Source organism: Podarcis pityusensis (assembly GCF_964106645.2).
Source record: "Podarcis pityusensis genome assembly, chromosome: 2".
Lineage (NCBI taxonomy): Eukaryota > Metazoa > Chordata > Lepidosauria > Squamata > Lacertidae > Podarcis > Podarcis pityusensis.
Genome location: NC_138029.1, coordinates 46,017,286 through 46,037,647, shown reverse-complemented (window position 1 = coordinate 46,037,647; position 20,362 = coordinate 46,017,286). Strand labels below are relative to the sequence as shown.

General features: G+C 42.5%; 3 long non-coding RNA genes across 12 annotated transcripts in view; 1 reads left to right on the top strand and 2 right to left on the bottom strand.

Annotated features, from left to right (window-relative positions):
* Positions 1 to 8,792: 8,792 nt before the first annotated feature.
* LOC308471371 lies at positions 8,793 to 11,335 on the bottom strand. The gene is made up of 2 exons (XR_013982927.1): positions 11,124 to 11,335; positions 8,793 to 8,994 (listed from the first exon to the last, which is right to left on the bottom strand). It is a non-coding gene; the product is annotated as an uncharacterized lncRNA (long non-coding RNA).
* LOC308471358 lies at positions 9,001 to 19,916 on the top strand. Of its 10 annotated transcripts, XR_013982901.1 has the most exons (5): positions 11,925 to 12,675; positions 13,325 to 13,451; positions 15,011 to 15,340; positions 15,918 to 16,763; positions 18,101 to 19,916. It is a non-coding gene; the product is annotated as an uncharacterized lncRNA (long non-coding RNA). The 10 variants fall into 10 exon arrangements; XR_013982902.1 differs by lacking the exons at positions 11,925 to 12,675; positions 18,101 to 19,916 and adding an exon at positions 9,001 to 10,785 and having other exon boundaries at positions 15,918 to 17,557; XR_013982903.1 differs by lacking the exons at positions 11,925 to 12,675; positions 18,101 to 19,916 and adding an exon at positions 11,346 to 11,391 and having other exon boundaries at positions 15,918 to 17,557.
* LOC308471363 overlaps positions 18,090 to 20,362 on the bottom strand; it is a 62,023-nt gene continuing 59,750 nt past the window's right edge. The window contains exon 4 of the long non-coding RNA XR_013982917.1: positions 18,090 to 18,537. This is a non-coding gene — a long non-coding RNA (uncharacterized lncRNA). The remainder of the gene's footprint in view (positions 18,538 to 20,362) is intronic.

Sequence of the window (20,362 nt, the reverse complement as noted above, 5' to 3'; positions counted from 1 at the left end):
TTAGCTAATATTCCAGGAAAATGTCCTTTAAAAATGCTTTTTCTTCACACACAAAATTGACCTTTGTGAAAGATTCAGAATTGATCCTCAGTAGTTTAATTTGTGTTGCATGTGTACAAGCACCATCCTGCTTTCATTTAAATCCTTTTTCCATATTCATAAAGCTGGCTAAACTGTTAAAGCAAATTTAGTCAAACAAATCTGGGTACTGTAGTTTAAGGATTGCTGGGATTTGTAACTCAGTGTGGGGTAAACTACAGTGCCCAGAATTCTTTGAGTAAAAGAATGTGATTCAAAAGTGCTTTAAAGGTACACAGCGTACATGGCCTGAATGTTTATTTTGGCTTTTAGTATGAGCTGAGCGGTAGAAATTTGAAACACCGAGGCACTCAATAAAAACCATCATACAGGAGTTTGAAACAGCTCAGGTACTAAATCTTAGGGCACTGCAATGTCAGCAACAAATCAACTGTATCTAACTCTTGAGAAACTTCTGAATTGAAAGTTTGGGGAACTAAGTGTGCTGGGGGTGGGGTGAGGCAGAACTTTCTGCTGAAATGGTTGCTTGCTCGTGACCAAATACTGTTTTGTTTTTGTTTGTTTGTTTGTTTTAAAAAAAGATGGAATCCAACTATACTATTTGAGAGTGTGAGATTAAATTGGGGAGAAGGGAAGAGAGAGGGATGTGGATAGTGAGCAAGGAAACCATGACAAAGAAACACAATCCCTGTGGGTGGTATGTTACACAATTTAGGCACAACTCATTCTGAAGGAAATCAGCCCTGAGTGCTCCCTGAAAGGACAGATCCTGAAGCTGAGGCTCCAATACTATGGCCACCTCATGAGAAGCGAAGACTCCCTGGAAAAGACCCTGATGTTGGGAAAGATGGGCACAAGAAGAAGGGGACGACAGAGGACGAGATGGCTGGACAGTGTTCTCGAAGCTACCAACATGAATCTGACCAAACTGCGGGAGGCAGTGAAAGACAGGAGTGCCTGGCATGCCCTTAGTCAACAAAGACTCCCAAAGTTCCCTATGTAGAATAACCATAACAAAAAGCAAGACACAGGGTTACAGCCTAAAAGACGGTTGCCATTTTGAAGAGCAAAAAAGAGGATGCTATAATAACTCTTATTTTAAATACCCCTACTATATGAAGGCTATAGAAGCTGTGATTTATTGCTGAGGGAGACAGGAGAAGAGAAGAGGAAAGCAAGTCTTCAACCACCAGTTATGTCTACAGGTATCTCTCATCCAGAAAGTATAGCAAATTTTGGCAAATTTTAAAAAATCCACCCAGACAGAAAAGTTATCTCTAAAAAAGAGGATGTGTCCTGGAAAAAGAAGGCACATGGCAATCCTAGGCCCTAAAAGACACAGCAGCAGACGGTGTAGTTTGGGCAGCAGTGCTCTGACCTCCAGCTGATCTTGTCACTGCTCCTTACTGGGAGATAGAGAGGGAGGGACAAGGTGACAGTGAGGCTGGTGTTGTGTGAGGTAAACCACCAGAGACTCTCTGCTGGAGATCCAAGTTGCATACACCTACAAGCCACATCCCCACTCCTTCAGGTGTGCATTCATAGGAAGTGTGTGGAAACCATTTCACATTTCTACCAAATGTTCCAGGGGCATGAAGGGATCCCAACCACAGGAAGGCTTCTAAGTGTGTCCAGCCAAATGTAGCTAGAAGTCTTGGTCTGAGGTAGAGCCAGACATGTGTGTGATATTGCGGGTGTGGCTTGCATGTGCACCCCCTTTCCAGCTTAAGCACTCGTACATGTACTCAAATGACTGAAAAGGGCTAACACTGGCACAAAATGAATATGGAATACTAGCAGCAATAACTTTATTGGGAGATTGACAGGTTGGGTCCTTCCAAATGTCGTTCTTCATTGACCATTGGTTATGTTGGCTGGTGGGAATTAGAATTCAACAACATCTGGAAGGCCACAGGTTGCTCAAACCTGCTTATATATCTCTGCTAACCAAAACCTCCCACTCTTTAAATATTACCATTCTAGCACTCTTTTCAGCAGCAGTATATCCAGCTGGAGCTAAAATCAATGTCCCATTATGGTAAGAGCACCCCCCATCACGGAGCCAAGGATTTTAAACTACCTTAGGCCTTCTGAAGTTCCTGGTTGCCCGATGAGCTAAGGAGATAGGCTCTAATTGTTCTGCTCCACTTGATAAAGAAGTGTTCTATCAAGATAAAGTTTGCTGTAAAAGGAATTATCTCAAAATAAAATTAAATATGATAAAAACTCAATTTAGCTTGATACAATTTATCAGTGACTCAATGATAAGGACAGCAATATCAGGAGAGGAATGTAATGAGCTTTGGGGAGTGCTGCATTACAGATAACTCAGTTTGGGGGCAGTGCCTTTGTGTACTGTAGGTACTCAATGAAACCCCAGATGTTGGCCGAAATAGCTGTTAGTGTGGCGGCATGTGGGCAAAAGAGTGGTATCACACTAAGCAGCCACCTAGAGATCACTTTGAAAAATTGCTGTCTTTGGAAATTCCAGAATAGCGCTTGTACATTTTCTACTTCTTTTAAGGTTTAGTTCACTCCCACTTCAACTCAAAAATAAAAAGCACTAGGAAGAGGATCCTCCCCAGCAAGGCTTATTTGTGAATATGAATGGTTGCTGCACAAGAGCCCTACCAGATTCCTTTCTTTCACAGCTCCTGTACATTTCAATTGGATTCACACAGAGGAACATCCCATGAGATTATTCCTATGTCTTCTTTTATTTCAAATAAATAATAATATTAGAAAAACCCAGTGTAGCTCAGTGGGGACTGAGCATGCTCAGTGGTCATGGAAAGCTGTCTGACTGTGGTCAAATTAGGGATCGAGGGGTGGGGAAGGCCATGGAAAAGTGAGGAGGGGAATGGAGTAAGTGATTGGAATCCTGACCAGGAGCACTCCAAATGTTGCTGCAGGTTCCACTGGTACTTCTTGTACCGGGAAGGATGGCACTATGGTCTAAATAACTGAGCCTCTTGGGCTTGCCAATCAAAAGATCAGTGGTTCAAATCCCCACGACGGGGTGAGCTCCCGTTGCTCTGTCCCAGCTTCTGCCAACCTAGCAGTTCAAAAGCATACCAGTGCAAGTAGATAAATAGGTACCGCTGTGGGGGAAGGTAAATGGAGTTTCCGTGCACTCTGGTTTCCATCACAGTGTCCCGTTGCACCAGAAGTAGTTTAGTCATGCTGGCCACGTAACCCAGAAAGTTGTCTGTGGACAAATGCCAGCTCCCTTGTCCTGAAAAGCAAGATGAGCGCCGCAACCCCATAGTCACCTTTGACTGGACTTAACTGTCCAGGGATCCTTTACTGGGCTGCTCCTGTATAGATATTATGGGTGGTATTCAACTAGGTTGACTGAAGAAGACTGATCGCCGAAGAATTGATGCTTTTGAATTATGGTGCTGGAGGAGACTCTTGAGGGTCACATGGACTGCAAGAAGATCAAACCTATCCATTCTTAAAGAAATCAGCCCTGAGTGCTCACTGGAAGGACAGATCCTGAAGCTGAAGCTCCGATACAGTACTTTGGCCACCTCATGAGAAGACTCCCTGATGTTGGGAAAGATGGAGGGCACAAGGAGAAGGGGACGACAGAGGACGAGATGGTTGAACAGTGTTCTTGAAGCTACCAGCATGAGTTTGACCAAACTGCGGGAGGCAGTGGAAGACAGGAGTGCCTGGCGTGCTCTGGTCCATGGGGTCATGAAGAGTCGGACACGACTAAATGACTAAACAACAACATTCAACTAGGTTTTACACAGAGCAAACCCAGTGAAATTAACAACCATAACAAAGGTAGATGTTTTCACCTCAGTGGGTCTACCACCCAATGGCACTGCCACGTAGATCTCCCATCATCTGAAACATGTCCTAAAATAGACCCTGGTATATAATCTCTTCATAAGGTAGATGCTGGTTACACAGTAAATAAATGAGCTGCTCCTGTCTCCTCCTCTGGTGGTTCTTTGAGCATCCAAACCTTAGAAAGCATCTTAGAAAGCATTGTACAGGCTACAGTCTTCTACCCATGTACCTGAGAGTAAGCCCCACGGAACTCGTTGGGAATTTTTTTTCTGAATAGACTTTTATAAGTGATACGCACTTGAATAAAATGAACATTTTAAAGTTTAGATTGGGGCAGGGAACTTCAGGATCAGAGGCCCAATTTAGCCCTCCAGGCCTCTTCATCTGGCTCCCGAGACTCTCCCTCAGGTTACATTCCCTCTTCAGCTGCTACTTCACACTCTACTGGAGTGTTTTTACTTGGCTAAAATGTGTCCTTGAATTCTGAAAATGCTTCTTGCTAGCCTAGATGGGGGGGAATAGAGAGGGACATGTGAGTTTGCATAGAAACTGGCCTACTATACCAAGGTAAAATTTGCATGTGTTGCTCTGCTCACTCTTGACTCTGGCATGTGGCCCCCAGATGGGGTTACCCACAGACAATGTGGCCCTTGGTCTGAAAAGTGTCCGTTCCCCCCAGCCCTGGCTTAGATGAATTCAGTTCTCCCTCCATTTTCAAATGTTTTGGAAAAATAAAACTTAATTTTAACAACAAGGGGGGGGACCCAAACCTCAGCCCAGTGAAACAGGTGCTAATAATTCTAATGCCATCAAAAACAGACTTGTCAAATTTTTCATTAACTTAATCAATATTTGATTATACAAAAATGGTTTATTGCGCGTCATTTGCTTTTCCCGCAGGATTAAAGCAGGCAGTGGCTGTGGAGTGTTTGCGAGGCTAGTTTCTCGGCACAGGAAAGTCATCTACTTATCAAATTAATGAGTATGTGGGAGAGTTTCCTGAATGGGTAAAGTGGATGAATAATGAATCTTCTCCCATGGCAAAAAAAAATAAAGAAGAAATTGCAATAAATCAGTTACAGAATTATGTCTGAACGTAGAACAATAAAAAATTAAGGGAACTGGGAGGCTAAAGAAAAACAAATTACAAAATCCTAACCAGTTAAGCTATGTAATTGCTTTTGTTACAGCACTACTTTTCTGTAATAGAAATCATCATTACACTCTGTAAAATAAAGCAAGGTAGTCTGCATTAAATATGATCATGGAGATGGTCTTTTACTGATGTTCCTGATTTCCCTCATTGCTGGCTGTGGGTGGGGTAACTTTCTTACTCATTGCCCCCTAAAGACCGTATTATATGGTGAATAATTATTAAAATAGAATAAACAATGCCATAAGCATGCATAGTGTTGTTGTTTTCTTTGTAGCTCAATATTTCCACTTTTTCGTAGTCTAAGGGACATGCACTCCTTGGTTATTACTACTGCACACTGTCCAAGAGATGTGAATATTATATGACAGAAGGCTGTGCTTCTCTAAGCTTCCTCATAGCTGTTAAAGCATAAGCCTTCAGTATTCAAGGGCCAAGTCATGCATTATGTTTGTAGTTGGGGCGCCATCTCTGACAAAGCCATTCCTGCTTGTAGGTTGGGGTGGGAATTTGCCTCCATCCCATGCCTCCTTGCTAAGGTGGGCTGGGAGAAACTCACCTCTGATGGGAGGGGGTTGGAGTGAAGAGCCACATGGGCTGCAAAGCCCAATAGGAGAGGGGTTGGAGTCAGCCTTTTTATGCTGTCTCTGCCCAAAACTAAAGCTTTGTCTCTCACACAGCTGTGCTCATTCTTTCTCTAAAGCAGGGGTCAGCAACCTTTTTCAGCTGTGGGCCGGTCGACCATCCCTCAGACCATGTGGTGGGCCAGACTATATTTTGAAGAAAAATAAAAATGAACGAATTCTTATGCCCCACAAATAACCCAGAGATGCATTTTAAATAAAAGCACACATTCTACTCATGTAAAAACACGCTGATTCTTGGACCATCTGTGGGCCGGATTGAGAAGGCAATTGGGCCGCATCCGGCCCATGGGCCTTAGGTTGCCTACCCCTGCTCTCAAGCAACGTGGTCTGTGCTAGTCACCTTTTATGGGTCTCGTGTTTTTAAATCTGCTTTTAACTCCAGAGATGTGGCAAGTTCTGGCTTGCTGTAGTTTTTCCCCCCTTCACTTTTAATGATTTACTATAAACATATTATATTTCTTCCCCCTCGCTCTGGTTAATGGTTATTGAATAGATATGCAAAATGAAAGTCAAAATTTAATGCAATCAAGTGTGTCCTAATATTCAGTTCTTTTGTAGCATACATTAATTATTGCAACATTTTCCCTAAAATAGAGATCACCGGGGACAGGGCGGGAAGAGTGATTTGCCCACAGCTTTCATTCAGTGTTCAGAAATGTTGTTTATAGAGCTGGTTTCATTAACATTTTTTTCTCTTCATATTGTGTCAAAGGCAGTCATTTTTATGCAGTGAATTGCTATGTTGACTGTGCTGCTGTTCCCACATGTGACATCGTCAGATGGATGAGGCACTTATGAAAATGGCATTTTAAGCTTTGGGAGATTGGTGTATCCAGCTCTGCGGTATATGATTTCTAGAAGTAATGTCAGGCAAACTTGGCAAAAGATGTGCATAACTTTAGCAGAGAGATTGTGCCTGCAATCCCATACTTACCTGAAAGTAAGCTCATTGAGCTCAGTGGGACTTAACCTTTGAGCAGACATGCTTAGGGGTTCACTTAAAGTAATGACCTTAGTAGAAAATACCTGCTGCTTAATTCCCCTCCCCCCAGCATAAATGGAATTGTTGCAGTGTGGAATCGTTGCTGGGCTGTAGGGAGCCAAAGGGAATCTTTGGAGTGCTGAATCTCCACCCACCCCTATGATATCTGATAGGATGCAACTTTTCTGATAGGAAGGAAGGCTGGTTTATTTATACCAAAGCTGCAGAGAATAATGCCTGAGAAAATATGGAATGTTTGTTCTGTGGGGTTTTGCTTGGGACTTGCTCTTGCTGACCACGGTGGCCACAGACATCTCATGATTCCACACTTGAGTGTTTTGGCCTTACCCGGATAGGGCAATCTAAACTAACACGCAAACAAAAGCCCCACACAGTTGTGTTACATAAATTCACCATACGTAATCACAATCCAAGCAAACCGATGAGGGATGGGCACATTCCCCTCAGCAAAAATCAAAGAGGCTGTTAATAGAAGATGGCTCTTTCCCCTCAAATCTCAGTTCCAAACTTTAGACCCTGTTACACCTCCAATGACATAAATGAGCCCATGAAGCCCAGTGAAACATTTCCCACTGCCCCCTTCCCACTTACTTGGTAGGGGTGACAACGAGAAGAGGTGTGGCTGGAGGACTTTCTGTGGGTCACCATACATGTGGTGCAAAGATCTCTGGGAAGTGTAATTTCCTGGGTACCCACCGGTCACACTTGGGGACTCAGACACCCAGGAGAATTACATTCACCAGAGTCCCCCTTAGTGCCTTGGACATTTACAGCATTCAGGAGAGCAATGTCCAAAGGCAAGTGAGGCGGGATGACATTTGTGGTAGCAGTGCCCCTGGATATAAGGTCAGTGAATTAGATGCAAGCCAGACTTCAAATTTGGAATTTGGCACGGCTTGTAATTGGTTCCTTTTCCCGCCAGGTGGGGAGAATTGACCATTAGAAGGCTCCATGTTTCCTAATTTCAGCGCCATCACTTTTTGAAATCTCTTCCTGCATTGAAATCAACTCTTGCCCCCCACTCTCCCCACTGACATATGGCTCCTTCTCTTCTGATGTTTGAAACTTTTGTTGAAATATGTCCCTTTGGCTCTGTTATCGTCACAGTTCATGAGCTGTTTCCGATAATAAAAAAAACATTCCACGAGGCTGTTGGGCACACACACATAAATCCCCATGTTTTGCTCACACCCACATAGATATATAATATTCCAAGAGAAGTGTGCTGAAGCGAAGGCTGATGCTGATTACTAGGAGGGCAGGAGGGAGGGGAAGTAAAGTGATCCCAATAAAAAGCAATAGTACAGAACTAAAAAGCATAAATACAGACAGGAATCAATGAATATTTGGCAAGCCATTTTCCTTCTTAAATAGGTGACAGAATGCATTACAGAAGTATTTTCTCTCTCTGCCTCCGCTGAAGTGTACTAAAAGCCTACCTTATTGGCGCTAACCCAATAAGCTTATTTTTATAGAGGGAAAGATAGACATAAATCTAGAATAATTCATTGGGAGTTCTTTCTCAGAACCTTTAAAACAGAGAAGCAATGTTTCTTTTTTGGTTTGGTTTCTCTCTCCCTCTCCCTCTCCCTCTCCCTCTCCCTCTCCCTCTCCCTCTCTCTCTCACTTACACAGCCATATTAGTGGGGGAGTTTTCCTTTAGCCAAGAGCAGCGATGGCTGAATGAAACTCTCATGTACAGGGGCAGTCTACTTCTAAATGCCAGGTTCCCAGGGACAAATAGCAGGAAGACTATCACATTCATGTTCTGCTTCTGAGCATCCAGAAGCATCAGACTGGCTGTTATTAAGACACAATGGTGAACTAGAAATATATTGATTTGACCAAGCAAGTCTTGCAATCTTGTTTCAATTAAACTATCTCATAATCTAGGATAAGTAGCCTAGTTTGGCAATGCTGGTGCCTGCATGATGTCCAAGTGTGTGTGTGTGTGTGTGTGTGTGTGTGTGTGTGTGTTATTCACTGTTTATCCTCATTTGCCCTTTGCATTCTGCTTTCCAATGGACATTTTCCTCTTGGCAGGAGGGGGAGAAGGAACCAGGCATGCCCAATAAAGAGATAACTTGTCATTCCATCTCATCTGTGGCCATTCATCCAACAAAATGTCTCTTGCACGTGAAGGAGCTGTGAATGGAGGCAATTGTTGTATTATTCAACACTATGTACAGCATCTTCCCCATGTGCCGTTTATGTCTTCTCTGTTTTTGAAACTGTCCCAATCCTGGTTGCATGGAATTGCAGGGCTGAGCAGCAGTCAGGAGAAGATCTTGCTCCCTTCCCATCTGTTCCAATTGTTTTCAAGTACTTCAAGGCAAATGGCAATAGGCCTGTGCAAAGAGTTCAAATCAGAGCCAACATGAGTGCCAGCAGAATTGTGCTGGCAAGAACTGGAAGGATGGTGGTTGCCCTCTCTACAGTAGATTCCCAGTAGATTTTGGCAAAGTTGTTTTGTCTAAATCTATGCCCAACAAGCTGCTTGGCTATTGTTTTGGTTCCATTCAACTATGATTGAGAATGTCCTTACACAATAAGGAGTTATGAAAGGGCAGGGGAAGACTTTGGATAATCCTTCATGAAACATGTCTTTGCTTTTAAATGAAGAACAAGGTTTTAGAAAACAGCATGCATGACATCTAAAAAATTTAAAACGCAGCACTGCAGGTTTAGGTGCAAATTCTGAGCAATCTCATCAATGGCTTCTAATGTTACTATGCTCTAGTAATTTGGCTTCTCCCAAACAGGATCCACATTGTGTAGACAAACACACACATTGCTTATGAGAGCCTGGATGATGTAGTGGGTGGAATGGAAAGCATCCACTGAGGAAATCTGGGTTCAAGTCCCTGTTCAGCTATGATGGTTACTGGGTGTCCTTACTGGGTGTCCTTTGATTAAATGTTCTGATAAGGGATGAGGAACAGTATTGTGGAGAGGGGATTGGGCGCATGGTCCTCTAACCCAGATGACTTCAATCCTGCTTTCTACAGGGGAACTTGGTCAAAGAGCTAGCTGCATCTCTACCTACCCCACAGCTAATGTCACATGTGAAGTCACAATGTGTGGCAGTTGGGAATGGTTTGGGGGAAATGGCCTTGTGGGCCAAATTGGGATCCATGCTGGGCTAAATTAGGCCTGTGGGTTGGAGGTTCTCCACCTCTGTTGTCATGCATAGATCAAGGCTAGGGAATCTGTGGCCGAGATGTTGTTGAACTACAGCTCCTATCATCACTGACCATCAGCCATGCTGTCTGGGGCTGATGAGAGTTTGAGAAAAGCAACATCTTGAGGGCTGCTGGTTCCCTAGCCTGGTACAGATCATGCTTGTGCGCTTTGGGCTCATTATGAAAGCATAATTACTCATGTTATCAGGGTTGCCGCTTACACATTGCTCCAAAGAAGAAATCAATCACCAAAGAAAGAGGGTGAAAGAGTATACAGCAGGCATAGGCAAACTCGGCCCTCCAGATGTTTTGGGACTATAACTCCCACCATCCCTAGCTAACAAGACCAGTGGTCAGGGATGATGGGAATTGTAGTCCCAAAACATCTGGAGGGCCGAGTTTTCCTATGCCTGGTATACAGCAGAACTCATCATAATGAAATAGGCTGTGGCCATGGGACCAGTGTGCTTCCTTAGTTTGCTTCCTAGATGCTGTTGATGTGAAACTCCAAGTTCCTTCTCTCCTTTCTTTCTCTTTACACCAGACTTCATTCAAACAGAAACAAAGTCTCTGTTAAGTAGGGCACATGATCAGGCTAACATGAAGCCATTGTGATGGTGTAGCCATGTTGGATGGAGAGAGCAACTTTGACCAAATGTGTCTAGGACACACCTTTTAGTCTAAGGGGATGTTCACAAGTTACATTAGATGATGGTATGGACTATGTGCACAAACAATTAAGTTGTACACACATATAGTAATTCACATGTAATGTTTAATGGGTGGTACTCTCTGTACCTGTGTACACAACAGTTCAACTGAACAGGTCAAAGAGTGTACACTCTTCCACACAAGCATTTGTACATGTGTAGAGACAGCTTGTTATCGGTGTTCAGTATAATGTGTGAACAAGCTCTAAACTGCCTAAGAGGAGGATAAAATACAGATAACCCCTATGTAAGTCACCTTGTGCTCTTCGGAGAAAGGATGGGATGCAAATCTGAAATAGATAGATGATAGATAGATAGATAGATAGATAGATAATGTTTTCTGTGTTGATTTTTATTGTACAAGATGCTTTACAATGCTTATTTTTTTATTCTCACAGCTCCTATGATATGGTTTGGGCTGAGAGACAATGACTTGCCTTAAACCACCACATAAGATTGGCTGCTGAATCCCCTCACTGAAATGAAGATGTTTAAGGGCGGCTTGTATTGTATTGTATTGTGGACATGTATTGTGGCTCAGCTGTTGGTTTCTCGAAAGAATGCCTCTCGAAAAGGCCTCATCACCTTCGACATCTTTTTCATTCATTCACATCTGTCATCAGGTTCTTTGCCAAGCAAGCGAGGGAATGCAAAATGTCACCATGAGTTGTATTGTAAAGGCACTTCAACACATGAAGCTTCTGGGATGAAAGCATGCAAAATGCTAAGTCAAGGCTTAATGCTCACCAAGGCCATAGTACTCTGTGATGTCATAAGCCTGAGGCAGTTATTTCAGTTGGTACAGTTATGGCAGTTGGTACAGTTATGGCAGTTATTAACAGCCTGCCTCAGAGTTAGTCCATCTGTAACAGTTTTTATCTTAGATACAAATCTATGTAATATGTATTAGTACCATAAGTAACACCTGGCTTGTATATTTAATCAAACAAGTGCAAGCACACTGAGCAAAAATTATTTATTTAAACTTACTGTCTTGCATAGTTTTTATAGGAGGGAAAAGGGAACTAATTAAAGAGTCAAATGACCTGGGCTCTGTTCTGCAGAACTCTGTAAAAGGGAATGAGAGTTTAATTCCCACAAGGCCTAGGGCTGCTTGTCTGTAATCAAAATTTTAAACCTATACTGGCCAAAATGCTCAGCTCCCTCACCTGTACAATACCCTCTCCTTTTCTTCTTCCCTATTCACCTTTGTGTCAGCCATTCACACAAATATATACTTAAGACTCAGTGGTGAACATCAGGCATGAATTGTGAAACTTATATTTATTTGGGGGGGCTGAGATGATGGTGGTGATGATTTACTGGATAATTTTTTTTTTTATCTGCCTTCCACCATAAGGTCCCAGGGCAGGTAAAAGTACAATATAAAAATACATTAAAATCAGTTAAAACAATTTCAAATAAGAATAGTGTGTGTGTGTGTGTGTGTGTGTGTGTGTGTGTGTGTGAAGGTGCCAGGCATGCCTCTGCAGGGAGGGATTCCACACCTTAAGGCAGTGATGGCCAAACTTGGCCCTCCAGCTGTTTTGGGACTACAATTCCCATCATCCCTGACCACTGGTCCTGTTAGCTAGTGGTGATGAGAGTTGTAGTCCAAAAACAGCTGGAGGGCCAAGTTTGGACATCACTGCCTTAAGGAATGCCCTCTCTCGGGTCACCCCATTCTCGTGTTCTGACTGTGGCAGAACCTCCAAGACCTCAGCACCTAAGACAGTCTAGAGGTGGTCCTTCAGATGTTTGAGACTTAAGACATTTACGGCTTTAAACATTAACATTAACAGAAATGAACAGACAGTCAAGTGCAGCTATTTACAGTAAAATGGGGTCTGTGTGAGTTCTAAATGAAACCTGGATTGATTTGGGAGCAAGATGAAGGCAGAAGCACACATTGGGCTTATCCACTCTTACTGTTTGCCCTGCAGTTTCTAGGCACAGGCCCAAACTTAAAGCTCTGTGTCTGAGTGCTCTTTAGAGCTGAAGCACAACAAATGAGAAATTGGGTTTTCTGTGCATTTCTGTTTGCTCCAATTCAGCAGTAAAGAGTGGGTTTTCACAGGGAAAGCACCAGAGAGAGAAACACAAACTCAGACACAGAGCTTTAAATTCCAGAGGAAAGGTAAGTGTAGATAAACCCATTATGGTAGTGTTGTGATTCCCTTTTGGGCTGGCACAGAAGAGGACTTAAATCTTTCCCTAGTGCAAATTTCCCACCAAGAATCCGACCACCAGCTCTATTTACACCAGTTGAGATAAAATAATAATAATAATATAATAATAATAATTTATTATTTATACCCCATCCATCTGGCTTGGTTTTCCCAGCCACTCTATAAAAACACTTGCAGGAGGAATCTTCAACAATAAAATGAGAGGAAAAGCCATTAGAGACCTCCTACACCAGTCACTCAATTCAAATTTCAGCCATAACAACTGTTTGTTTTATTTGCTCCCCCCTTTCCTTACTAAACAACCACATTATTCTGTCCCAAGTTGATGAGAAGACACAATCCTTTGACGTTCATAGAGCAATTCCTTAGTTTGATGTGCAAACATTTTTTCGTTTCGCTCCTGTCTAATATGGCTACTCTTTTGGAAGTTCTTATGACATTCATCCTGCTCCCATACAATACTAAACCCATGAGCTCAAATGTAAACAATCAAAATCCATGGCCCTTTGCCCTCCCCAGAGAGCTTTGTACTTTAAAATCTCAAAAAACAGAAAGGGATAGAGAAAGAACAAAAACTATACTTTCCTTTTATCACAGGATTATCAAGGCTTGGCTTGTGGCTTTAGTGCATCTGAGATTGGCATCTTAATGCTAAGCAGGTAAGAATCAAGCTGTGTGGAGCATTCACATATTGGATTCAGCCAAGAGAGCCATATAGTTGTAGGTAAGCTATTGACTTTTAAATATCTCTTAATGTTACATTCATTTAGAAATGTGCTCTTAAGCAATTTCGCTGTAATCCACCAGGCCTTCTAGTTTACATTTATCTGTATAGGTAAAGAGGTTTTGTTTGCATTTAGTAATGATTCAACCATTAGTTTGATTGAGCAATGGCTAGGTTTTAGTTCCTCCTGGCAGTTATTGGGCAATTCATTTGACCATTTCTGAAAGTGTGGCTATCACTCCGGCTTGTGCAAAGGTGATGATTGTGTGTCTTCTCGGAGGTGTACTGGAGGAGCAATCATTTCCTCCAAGGGTGCTGCATGGAACAACAGACAGAGAAAATGCCACAATTAAAAATCCAAGCTGCAGCAGAGTGGGAGATGAAGATTGGCAAGATTTATGAGGCAACCGCATGAGATAGAGAGAGAGAGAGTCCAGGCAAGACGGCTTCACTGATCTCACTGATACCACTAATTGAAACACTGCTGCTACCTAATCACTGGAGACTTGGCAGGACCTTACATATCTAAACTGCCTTAAACTGGGATAGGACACTGGTTCTTCCAGCTCAGTATTTTCTAAATGCTCACTGGCAGTGGCTCTTTGGGGTTTCAGAGAGAGGAATTTGCCATGACAGGTGCATGACATCTGCAGCTGATGCAGGGTGAACCAAAAGAATGGCCTCCCCTGATTGGACTTGTGGGTGAGGCCCGCCCTGACTGGAGGGTCCAACATGGCTGGAGGTGGATGGCACCAGGTGGCCATTCCCTTCCCCAGCCATGCAAAACCAGCCATGGTTGCACTGTGTGGCAAACACACCTTCCTCCTGAGCCCCAGGTGAGCAGCTATTCCTACTTGAAGATGCCAGAAATTGAACCAGGAACTGCCTGCATGAAGAACACATGGTCCACCAATAGCTACAGTCACTTCCTGATCATCCAGCCCCTGTGCTGAAGTGTATTGTTGAGACACTTCCTGGCTCAGTGGATTGAGTTGCAGGTGACCTGTATTATATAGGATTCCCAAGGTAATGTTCGCCTATAATATAGAGGACATTTTCAGGATAGAAACATTATGCGGTACTTAACATTTCCCTGGGTGCTATTTTTCTTGGCAAACCCTTCTCTCTATTTCTGAGAGAAAAACAACCCGGGATAAGGTATTTTGCGGAAGAAAAGCAATATATGAGAGAAGAGTTAACTAAACCCCTCCTACCTACTACTTTTCCACTACGAACACCCTCTCCACTTTGCATTGGAAATTCTGTGTTTTGTCACCAAGCATCTAATTCCAGCCTTAATGGATATTTTTGAAAGTCAGTAAGTCACCCCAGGTGTTATATTGAGGAAATGTATGGAACTGTTGAAGGAATAGAGACACAGAGAAGCATATGTACAAAAAAGGTTAATAAAGTAAGATATTTCTTTGCTTATCTTTGTTATATTGTCAAGGTTTTATTTTGTAGGCTTACATGACTGGTATTACAACTATCCCTGTGACAATAGAAGGTGGTAAATTCAATAATGACTATTCTTCCTGAAATTGTTTTGCCCCACACAGGAGATGTAGCATTTAAAGAGGAGCAGATACAAAAGTGTGACTTCTATAGCGGCATTTGGAAAAGCAATTGCAAAGGCAGACAATGTGGAATGGAACAGAATGTGTATTATCTTTTAATAAGTTAGAATGACATATGGACTCACTGAAATTTCTTATACACCTGGAGTTTCATGGACGAAACAGGCTGTTTGGTGAGCTATAGGTTTATATGTGCGCACCAAAGTCTACACTGGCAGTAAAGTTTGCACTGGTGCACTGTTTCCAAGGTGATTGTCAGGAAGGAGGAAGACTGTCTGTTATCGCACAAAAAGACTAATATTCAAATAATAGGTAAATAATAATAATAATAATAATAATAATAATAATAATTTATTTATATCCTCCCCTCCGCAGCCAAAGCTGGGCTCAGAGCGGCTAACAACAATAAAATTAACACAGAATTCTAAATTAAATTCATTCTAAATCCTTTAGGAAGAACCTGCCTTATACAGAACTAGACAATTGGTCCATCTAGCTCAGTATTATCTACTTTGCTCAGAACCACAATACCTCAAGGACTGCCTTTCCCCATATGAACCAACCTGGACACAGTGATCATAATTTGAGACCCTTATTCATGTGTCTCCTCTATGAGACGTCCAGAGAGTGGCAATATGAGAACGGGCCTTTTCTGCCATGACTCCCCACTTGTGGGATGCTCTCCCCAGGGAGGCTCGCCTAGTACCTTTGTTACATATCTTTAAGCAAAAACATTCCTCTGCTCCCTGGCCTTTGACTAATTAAGCAAGCTATGGCTTTTTAAACTTGGGGGGTATTTTTTGCTACTATGGTATTCATTTTATGGTTTTGTATTGTAAACTGTATATAATAATAATACTCTGACTAGCAGTGGTTCTTCATGTTTCAGATTTTCAGATAAGGGGCATTCCAAGCCGTATCTGGAGATGTCAGGGACTGAACCAGAGATATTTTGTCTACAAAGCAGATGATGTACCACTCTTGGAAAGATAATGTTATAGAAGACTCTTCCAACATTTTATATAAAAGCACAGCTCCAATAATGCATCACACTTACACCTCTACCTTATCCTTCTGCCTTTCCACTGCCCCCCCCCAATATGAAGAACTAAAGCCCTTGGCAGACTAGCACATTGCTTAGCAGATCATAGCTATAACAGGCATGTCCAACTTTCAAGGGACTACGATCTACTCCGCTATAAAAAAAACTGGCAGTGATCTACCAAAGTTGTTGAGCTTTTCTTTAGGAAGCAAAAGTTTTCTCGGGGGGGGGGGGGTCAGCATCCCATGATCAACCCACAGTCAACAATGGGGGGATACCCCCCCCCCATGATTGACCAGTAGATCGTGATCAACCTGTTGGACATCCCTGCCCTATAATAGTACTAAGAGGATTTTCCATAGCACAATTCCCTGTGTTTCCTATCAGGCCACTATGTTTAGTTCTTCCCTTTTGGAGCTGATCCACTGATACACAAGGGACTAAGTGGAGCATATTAATTGTGGGCAGCTGTCTGAATTTGTCCCCACTGAGTTCATTGTGACATGCTCCAGGTTAATGTATAAAGGATTGCAGCCTTCGTCAAGAAATGTCTGAAAAACATATTTTCTCCTTCTTGTCTCAATGATCTGGTTGTGACATCACATTACATGACCAAGCCCCAGGCTGATGCAGTCCCACTTTCCCTTCTCCGGCATGTAAGGAGTGGATCAGAATGTATCACTGTCATTTTCAGTTGAGTACAGTTTAGTGTTTTGTCTGAAACCTTGTTGGCTTGTTTCAGTATGTTATAGTTAAGAGCAACAATGTAAGGAGGCATTGTTTTACATTTTGCCCTGTATTCATCACATGCAGCACTGCTTCTGCTCTGCTACAGAACATCTTCTGCCCAACACTACAGTATTCATTTTACTGTCTGCTGTGGTGAGATTATGGGAATTACATAAATTACACTGCCATCACGTTATTCTACCCCATTCATTTTGATACAAAGGAGACACAATGCAAATGGTGGCGGGAGGGATAATCAGTTATGTAACATTTGCACACCAAAATCAAACCCTGATCAAATTCACTGGATTGGTTTTTGTTCTGGATATGGGATGAATAAGAGAACATCAACAATTTCTGTTCCCATTTCTGTTTACATCCATATTCTCCAACATTCCTGGTTAATCTAACCACAGTTTCCTCAGCTTCTCACATAATGATAAGCTGCAGTTAATTAAAAACAAAAGAAAACGTATGTAAAAGCTTCTCATCTCTTCCTTGTGTCCACACTGGAGGATGCAGGTAGGCCTTTGCTCATGCACATCAGGCTAAAATATAAAACTCTGTCCAAACACAACCAATGAATGGTCTGCCAAATTAATTTCTGATTTCCAGCCTTAAACTATTTAACAAAGCAAACAGATGTATTCTTATATAAAATTCTTAATTGTAACCAGATGCTCTCACTATCTGAAGGGATGTGATCATTTGATTCAACATGAAAATGTCACTATTAATCAATAAAGATTCTAAGCAAAGATATGTGTAGTTGGGTGCTTAACTAGATTAGTTTGCAAACCCAAGGCAGATCTTCTCCATCTTCTTTATTAATAGTAAAGGTAAAGGGACCCCTGACTGTTAAGCCCAGTCACGGACGACTCTTGGGTTGCAGCGCTCATCTCGCTTTACTGGCTGAGGGAGCCAGCGTTTGTCCGCAGACAGCTTCTGGGTCATGTGGCCAGCATGACTAAGCCACTTCTGGCGAACCAGAGCAGTGCACGTAAACACCGTTTACCTTCCCGCCACTTCGACGTGCTTTTGAACTGCTAGGTTGGCAGGAGCTGGGACCGAGCAACGGGAGCTCACCCCGCTGCAGGGATTCAAACCGCTGACCTTCTGATCGGCAAGCCCTAGGCTCTGTGGTTTAGACCACAGCGCCACCTGCTTTATTAATACCTGAAGGCTAATCATACTCCAGAGACTGGGTGAAGAAAGCAAAATTTGTACAATATCCAGGGATCTTAAATTTGCCTGCATTTTATGCAATGGCGCATTCTTGGTTTTTTGAAAGCCATTTGCAGAATTAAAGTAATTTCTGTGACACATGTGCAAAGCAGCAAGAACAGACAATGTGTTTCCCTCCAGATGATGGGATTTGGAATCCAACAACATCCCTGACCACTGGGCAGCACCAACAACTTTTGGAGGACAACATGCTGGCTACCTCTGCACTACAGAAAGTATAAGAGAACAAGATATATACTGCAGCATAAACATTCAGTCAAATTAGGCAAAGAACAAGCATCAAGTATTTCTTTAGTGTTTATCACCAAAGTGAGGAACCTTGTAAGTAAGACTTTCACAGCAGGTACAAAAACTAGATGTGCTTGTCCATATAACCTCAGAGCAATTCTTGTGGCATCAAGTGCATCTTCTAAGAAGCAAACAGCTGCTCCTTTGTATGTCATAAAAGGAACTAGTTGAGTAGGTGGTAGATTTCTCCTTGACCTCTACAAAACTATTAAAAATAAAAATAAAAATCAGGGGTTGGGTTACATAAGAGGTCAAGAGTTCATTTCTTCTTATTTTATTATTAGTAATTTATCGTTCAAAGGGCAACGGGCCTCAGCAGAAATTAAAACTTTAGTTGGACACATCTCTGAAGGACCAGATGGAATTACCATTTTAAGTGGAAGCAAATAAGATGAGAGGCAGACATAAGAAGTCCGTTCATTACAATCTCAGTGATTAAGGAAGCGAGACTTTCACCAGAAGAAAGAGCTTTGATGACTGAAGCCCTTATTCATCTACGTCATTGTGTAATTTAAGCTTGCATCAATCTGTTATACAACAGGCACTTATGAAAAGACTTGCTCCAGAGTCCACCGGCTCCCAAGCCATTTTAAAGAGTTACTAAAAGGCTTCACACCAGGAAAAAAAATGTTCCTATATTTTCCAAGACTGAAGGACTGTGCTAGGACATGTATTAATTTTGCACAAGAAAGAAATCATTTAAAATTTACTCTTGCCTTCAGCAATAATTAATGATGAAGTAACTATTAATGGGACCTTCGTGGAGTATATATCCCACCTGTGATTTCTAAATTCCGTATTATGTGTAACGTCTTAAAGGAAACTCATATTCCGAAAGGCAACTGGCAATTTTTGTTGGAAAAGCAGAAACATGGGGATATTTCTGTTTTGAACTATATGATTAGCAAAGATTCTTCATAAGATACTAGGAGAGAAGAGTAGCATGAGCTGCTTTTATGCCCATATGAGTTTTAGCTGATCTAATAACCATTCTCTTAATTTCAAGGTACCCCAAATCTGTGACTCTATTTTCTTCTCCATATCCAAACTCATCTCCACCTTTCATAGGGGACTTTATGTTATCCCCAAAGGACCAGAGATGCTGATGGAGATGGGTTTGAATGAAAACTTGAGGGACTCATAAAAGCTCACTTCAAGTGAGAAGAGAAATTACTAGCCCCAGACATCTGCTAGTCTGCTTAAAAGTCTTCCTGGCCAGTCCCTGACTCCCCAAACACTTCCCTTTACTTACCTGTCAAGAAGTAGCAGCAGGGAAAGTGGAGGAAGGATACTTCCCCCCTTCTCTTCCTCCTCCATGTCACCATGATGTGCTAACTTCTCAGTAGTGAGCAATGGGTTCCTGAATCAGTCAGAATGCTATCTCCTAAAATGAGTTATTTGGGGATACTCAGTTCATGAATTAGCCTCAAAGCTCACACCATTCTGAGCTTCAGGCCTTGGCCTGCTCCAGATACATGGTGAGGCCTGGAGGCCTTACAGATCCCTCTGCCATCTTCATTATACCAAAACCTATTTTCCAACAACAGCAACACAGAAAGAATGGAAGCACTTCCCCATGGGCCTTTATTAGTAAAGGTAAAGGGACCCCTGACCATTAGGTCCAGTCGGGGACGACTCTGGGGTTGCGGCGCTCATCTTGCTTTATTGGCTGAGGGAGCCGGTGTACAGCTTCCAGGTCATGAGGCCAGCATGACTAAGCTGCTTCTGGCGAACCAGAGCAGCGCACGGAAACGCCGTTTACCTTCCCACAGGATCGGTACCTATTTATCTACTTGCACTTTGACATGCTTTCAAACTGCTAGGTTGGCAGGAACAGGGACCGAGCAACAGGAGCTCACCCTGTCGCGGGGATTCGAACCGCTGCCCTTCTGATCGGCAAGTCCTAGGCTCTGTGGTTTAACCCACAGCGCCACCTGTGTCCCATGTGCCTTTATTAAGTGTTTCTAATTTTCTCAACAGGTTTTGTGTAGACACAACCAGCTACCCCCTCACTGTGAGTTGGAAAGGCA